The following is a 6,411-nucleotide window of genomic DNA, read 5'->3' on the forward strand; positions in this document are numbered from 1 at the left end:
TGTTCCTAGACTCTCTCCCACTAACGTTGTCCTCTCAAACCCTCAGGATACAGTGTTCCTAGACTCTCTCCCACTAACGTTGTCCTCTCAAACCCTCAGGATACAGTGTTCCTAGACTCTCTCCCACTAACGTTGTCCTCAAACCCTCAGGATACAGTGTTCCTAGACTCTCTCCCACTAACGTTGTCCTCTCAAACCCTCAGGATACAGTGTTCCTAGACTCTCTCCCACTAACGTTGTCCTCAAACCCTCAGGATACAGTGTTCCCGGACAGGTACAGTACAGGTAGGTTACAATGTGAGCATGGTTTTGTTCCAGACAGCCCAACACACCTGATTTAACTAATCATCATAGACCGCGCTAAACAACGACAAAACACGAGTAAGTTGCAAACATATGTATGTCCCAATAAATATAGACCCCCTATGTTAATGACAAGTATGTGTTTTCCTACTGAATTGTAGGATGTGGAAATGGTGACAAATGCAGAAAAAACTATAAAATCCCAAACGCACGTTGGACTGTCACTGTAGATCCATTCTAGGCTATTGGGCTTAGAGGAAGTCCTAAATAGCGATGTTACGTAGAGTAGCCTAAGAAAACACATTTACAAGTTGTAAATTGACAGGTTATATTAATACGGGAATGTTTTGGTCCGTGAGCGGGTTGTCAAAAGAGGAGAATTGGCATTTTTCTCAACTAAATGCGTAAAGTGATTTCAGACCTACTGGCTACGGTCCACATCGTCACTTGCAACCGGAATATATTAGATTTTCTTATTAGCAGGCGACCTATTTTCATTTGAATTGGTTTTCTTCCATTACTGTCACGTAAAGCATGTTAATGTGGTGCCTTGGGTTCAGACGAGCAGCTGCAATGTCTGTCTGATGGGTGGTGTTGTGAAGTGCAGGACAGTATGTTCTCCACCAGAGGGCGCCCCATACACTGCTATGAAGGAACAACTAACTACAGTACTGGAATAAAAGGCGCTGGACCAGGTTTACTAAACCAGAGGCCCGTATCCACAAAACCCCTCAGGGTCTCAGTCTCCGTAGTGAATGTTATGAAAACACAGACCAAGCCGCTCGGGACACAGGTTTTCAAAACCAGTACAACTTTATTAGAGGAGGGAGAAGGAATAGAAACAGCATAAACTATAGACAGGGTTGTGGTTTAATAGCACCTTAACCTAAATATAGTACACTACTGTACTATGGGTACCTAAGAGCACCATTCCCTCTATAGTACACTACTGTTGATCAGAACTCTATGGGTACCCAAGGGCACCATTCCCTCTATAGTGCACTACTATTGACCAGAACTCTATGGGTAACCAAGGGCACCATTCCCTAGTACACTAGTACACTACTGTTGACCAGGGATCGTATGCTAAAGTAGTGCAGTAGCCTAGTGGTTAGAGTGTTAGGCCAGTATGCTAAAGTAGTGCAGTAGCCTAGTGGTTAGAGTGTTAGGCCAGTATGCTAAAGTAGTGCAGTAGCCTATTGGTTAGAGTGTTAGGCCAGTATGCTAAAGTAGTGCACTAGCCTAGTGGTTAGAGTGTTGGGCCAGTATGCTAAAGTAGTGCAGTAGCCTATTGGTTAGAGTGTTAGGCCAGTATGCTAAAGTAGTGCACTAGCCTATTGGTTAGAGTGTTATGCCAGTATGCTAAAGTAGTGCACTAGCCTAGTGGTTAGAGTGTTAGGCCAGTATGCTAAAGTAGTGCACTAGCCTATTGGTTAGAGTGTTAGGCCAGTATGCTAAAGTAGTGCACTAGCCTAGTGGTTAGAGTGTTAGGCCAGTATGCTAAAGTAGTGCACTAGCCTAGTGGTTAGAGTGTTAGGCCAGTATGCTAAAGTAGTGCACTAGCCTATTGGTTAGAGTGTTAGGCCAGTATGCTAAAGTAGTGCACTAGCCTATTGGTTAGAGTGTTAGGCCAGTATGCTAAAGTAGTGCACTAGCCTAGTGGTTAGAGTGTTAGGCCAGTATGCTAAAGTAGTGCACTAGCCTATTGGTTAGAGTGTTAGGCCAGTATGCTAAAGTAGTGCACTAGCCTATTGGTTAGAGTGTTAGGCCAGTATGCTAAAGTAGTGCACTAGCCTATTGGTTAGAGTGTTAGGCCAGTATGCTAAAGTAGTGCACTAGCCTATTGGTTAGAGTGTTAGGCCAGTATGCTAAAGTAGTGCACTAGCCTATTGGTTAGAGTGTTAGGCCAGTATGCTAAAGTAGTGCACTAGCCTATTGGTTAGAGTGTTAGGCCAGTATGCTAAAGTAGTGCACTAGCCTAGTGGTTAGAGTGTTGGGCCAGTATGCTAAAGTAGTGCACTAGCCTAGTGGTTAGAGTGTTAGGCCAGTATGCTAAAGTAGTGCACTAGCCTAGTGTTTAGAGTGTTAGGCCAGTATGCTAAAGTAGTGCACTACATAGGGAATAGGGCTCTGGTCACTAGTAGTGCACTACATAGGGAATAGGGCTCTGGTCACTAGTAGTTCACTATATAGGGAATAGGGCTCTGGTCACTAGTAGTGCACTACATAGGGAATAGGGCTCTGGTCACTAGTAGTTCACTATATAGGGAATAGGGCTCTGGTCACTAGTAGTTCACTATATAGGGAATAGGGCTCTGGTCACTAGTAGTGCACTACATAGGGAATAGGGCTCTGGTCACTAGTAGTGCACTATATAGGGAATAGGGCTCTGGTCACTAGTAGTGCACTATATAGGGAATAGGGCTCTGGTCACTAGTAGTGCACTATATAGGGAATAGGGCTCTGGTCACTAGTAGTGCACTATATAGGGAATAGGGCTCTGGTCACTAGTAGTGCACTATATAGGGAATAGGGCTCTGGTCACTAGTAGTGCACTATATAGGGAATAGGGCTCTGGTCACTAGTAGTGCACTATAAAGGGAATAGGGTGCCGGTGGAGACACATGATCTCTACACGACAGACTGGCTGTTGTCCGTCTGTCTGTCTGAGTAGCGACGGAAGGTCTCCCCTAGCAACGGCTCCAGTCCCTCAGCCGAGCGGAAGTAGCGAGCACGCATGGCACACGCAATGACCCCCGACACCACCGCAGCCACCAGCACGGCGGCAACGATCGCTATGGTGATGATCTCAGACAGCGTGTAGGGGCGAGCTGTACGGGGGGGGGGAGAGAAAAGCAACAGTTGGCTCAATAAAATACATATATATGAGAACAGCTGGATGTGCAGGTTTTTGCTCTATCCCTGCACTAGGGTTATCAATATTACAGTTAACAATTAGACTACAGTCACATCCCAAATGGTATCCTATTCCGTGAGTAGTCCACACTATTGGGAATGGAGCCCTGGTCTAAAATAGTGCACTATATAGGGAATAGGGCTCTGGTATAAATTAGTTCACTATATAGGGAATAGGGCCCTGGTCTAAATTAGTGCACTATATAGGGAATAGGGCTCTGGTATAAAGTAGTTCACTATATAGGGAATAGGGCCCTGGTCTAAAGTAGTGCACTATATATAGGGAATAGGGCTCTGGTCTAAAGTAGTTCACACTATTGGGAATAGGGCCTTGGTCTAAAGTAGTGCACTATGTAGGGAATAGGGCCCTGGTCTAAAGTAGTTCACTATATAGGGAATAGGGGGCCATTTGGAATATAACCATAGAGTTCAAAGGTCATACAGTCTCTGTGTATGACTCACTGTGCTGTGTGACCTATGTTCTGTCTGACTGACTGTCTGACTCACTCACTCACTCACTCACTCACCACCACCACTCACCACCACTCACTCACCACCACTCACCACTCACCACTCACCACTCACCACTCACTCACCACCACTCACTCACTCACTGGGCCATGTGACCTCGTAGGTGTATCCCAGGTTCTCGGGGGCTGTGACGAACATCTCAGCGTTGGTGACGGGTGGCCAGAAGGGAACCATGTTGAACTGTCTGTTGTGACCAATAGGAGCATCCTCCTCCGGGTACACTGCCTCCCCTGGGGGACGACATGAACCTCAGCTGAGAGCTGGCTGGGTGTGGGTCTGCAGACGCGTTCCCCATTGGTCTGTTTGACTGAATTGTTTGTGTTATGTGATTGGCTGCAGTTGTGACATACTATACCTGGGGCGTGTCGGCTCAGCCACTCGTCAAAGATGGCGTCAGTGAAGGTGTGGAGCAGGACAAAGATGGGGTCGTTAGGGGACAGGTGTGTCTGCCCTCCCGTCCCGTTGAGGAACAGGTGAGCCAGGTTATGGAGGCTGCGCATTACTGGGTCATAGCCACCCTGAGGGGCACTGTAGCCTGGAGGGAGGAGAGAGAGGATAGACAGAGAGGAGGGAGGAGAGAGAGAGGGGAAGAGAGGAGGGAGGAGAGAGGGGAGAGAGGAGAGAAGAAGGGGAGAGGGGGAGGAGAGAGAGGAGAGAGAGGAGAGGGGAGGGGAGGAGAGAGAGAGGGAGGCGGGGGGAGAGAGAGGGATGAGAGAGGAGAGAGAGAGAGAGAGAGAGAGAGAGAGAGAGAGAGAGAGAGAGAGAGAGAGAGAGAGAGAGGAGAGGAGAGAGAGAGAGAGAAGAGAAGAGAGGAGGGTTAGGAGGTTTGGGGTGGAGGTATGTGTCCTCTTGAGACAGAGGAAAGGAGGGTTACTTGTGGGTCAGGATAGTGGGTTCAGTTCCCGGCACCAACATACGCAAAATGTATACTCGTAACTGTAATTCTCTATGGATAAAAATGCCTGTATTATATACCTCACCCTCTACTGTGTTCCTGAATCCTCACCCTCTACTGTGTTCCTGAATCCTCACCCTCTACTGTGTTCCTGAATCCTCACCCTCTACTGTGTTCCTGAATCCTCACCCTCTACTGTGTTCCTGAATCCTCACCCTCTACGGTGTTCCTGAATCCTCACCCTCTACGGTGTTCACCCTCTACGGTGTTCCTGAATCCTCACCCTCTACGGTGTTCCTGAATCCTCACCCTCTACGGTGTTCCTGAATCCTCACCCTCTACTGTGTTCCTGAATCCTCACCCTCTACTGTGTTCCTGAATCCTCACCCTCTACTGTGTTCCTGAATCCTCACCCTCTACGGTGTTCCTGAATCCTCACCCTCTACGGTGTTCCTGAATCCTCACCCTCTACGGTGTTCACCCTCTACGGTGTTCCTGAATCCTCACCCTCTACGGTGTTCCTGAATCCTCACCCTCTACGGTGTTCCTGAATCCTCACCCTCTACTGTGTTCCTGAATCCTCACCCTCTACTGTGTTCCTGAATCCTCACCCTCTACTGTGTTCCTGAATCCTCACCCTCTACGGTGTTCCTGAATCCTCACCCTCTACGGTGTTCCTGAATCCTCACCCTCTACTGTGTTCCTGAATCACCCTCTCCTGAATCCTCACCCTCTACGGTGTTCCTGAATCCTCACCCTCTCTACGGTGTTCCTGAATCCTCACCCTCTACGGTGTTCCTGAATCCTCACCCTCTACTGTGTTCCTGAATCCTCACCCTCTACTGTGTTCCTGAATCCAAACCCTCTACTGTGTTCCTGAATCCTCACCCTCTACTGTGTTCCTGAATCCTCACCCTCTACGGTGTTCCTGAATCCTCACCCTCTACGGTGTTCCTGAATCCTCACCCTCTACTGTGTTCCTGATTCCTCACCCTCTAATGTGTTCCTGAATCCTCACCCTCTACTGTGTTCCTGAATCCTCACCCTCTACTGTGTTCCTGAATCCTCACCCTCTACTGTGTTCCTGAATCCTCACCCTCTACTGTGTTCCTGAATCCTCACCCTCTACTGTGTTCCTGAATCCTCACCCTCTACTGTGTTCCTGAATCCTCACCCTGAAGCTCTCTGAAGAGGTGGAGTAGTAAGGTGGGGTATCGAAGGTTTTTCAGGTCCAGACAGTCCACTACATCCTGGGGTTCAGGCAGCCTCTGCACCATGGGTCGCGCCATGTTACCGGCTGGGTTCCTCCTGATGGGACTGGTCTCTGAATCTATAGGGTCATAGGTTAGGGGTTAGGGGTCACAGGTCTCTGAATCTATAGTGTTAGGGGTTAGGGGTCACAGGTCTCTGAATCTATACGGTCATAGGTTAGGGGTTAGGGTCACAGATCTCTGAATCTATAGGGTCGTAGGTTAGGGTTTAGGGGTCACATGTCTGAATCTATAGTAATAGGTTAGGGTCACAGGTCTCTGAATCTATAGGGTCATAGGTTAGGTATCACAGGTCAGGTCTCTGAATACATAGGGTCATAGGTTAGGGTTTAGGGGTCACAGGTCTCTGAATCTATAGGGGTCATAGGTTAGGGGTTAGGGGTCACAGGTCTCTGAATCTATAGGGGTCATAGGTTAGGGTTTGGGGTCACAGGTCTCTGAAATCTATAGGGTCATAGGTTATGGGTCACAGGTCTCTGAATCTATAGGGGTCAT

General features: G+C 48.2%; 1 pseudogene; it reads right to left on the reverse strand.

Moving 5' to 3' along the window:
- Nucleotides 1-2,907: 2,907 nt before the first annotated feature.
- Nucleotides 2,908-5,975, reverse strand: LOC124029644 (annotated as a pseudogene).
- Between the last annotated feature and the right edge of the window lie 436 nt (nucleotides 5,976-6,411).

This window comes from Oncorhynchus gorbuscha, unplaced genomic scaffold (genome assembly GCF_021184085.1).
Source record: "Oncorhynchus gorbuscha isolate QuinsamMale2020 ecotype Even-year unplaced genomic scaffold, OgorEven_v1.0 Un_scaffold_7146, whole genome shotgun sequence".
Lineage (NCBI taxonomy): Eukaryota > Metazoa > Chordata > Actinopteri > Salmoniformes > Salmonidae > Oncorhynchus > Oncorhynchus gorbuscha.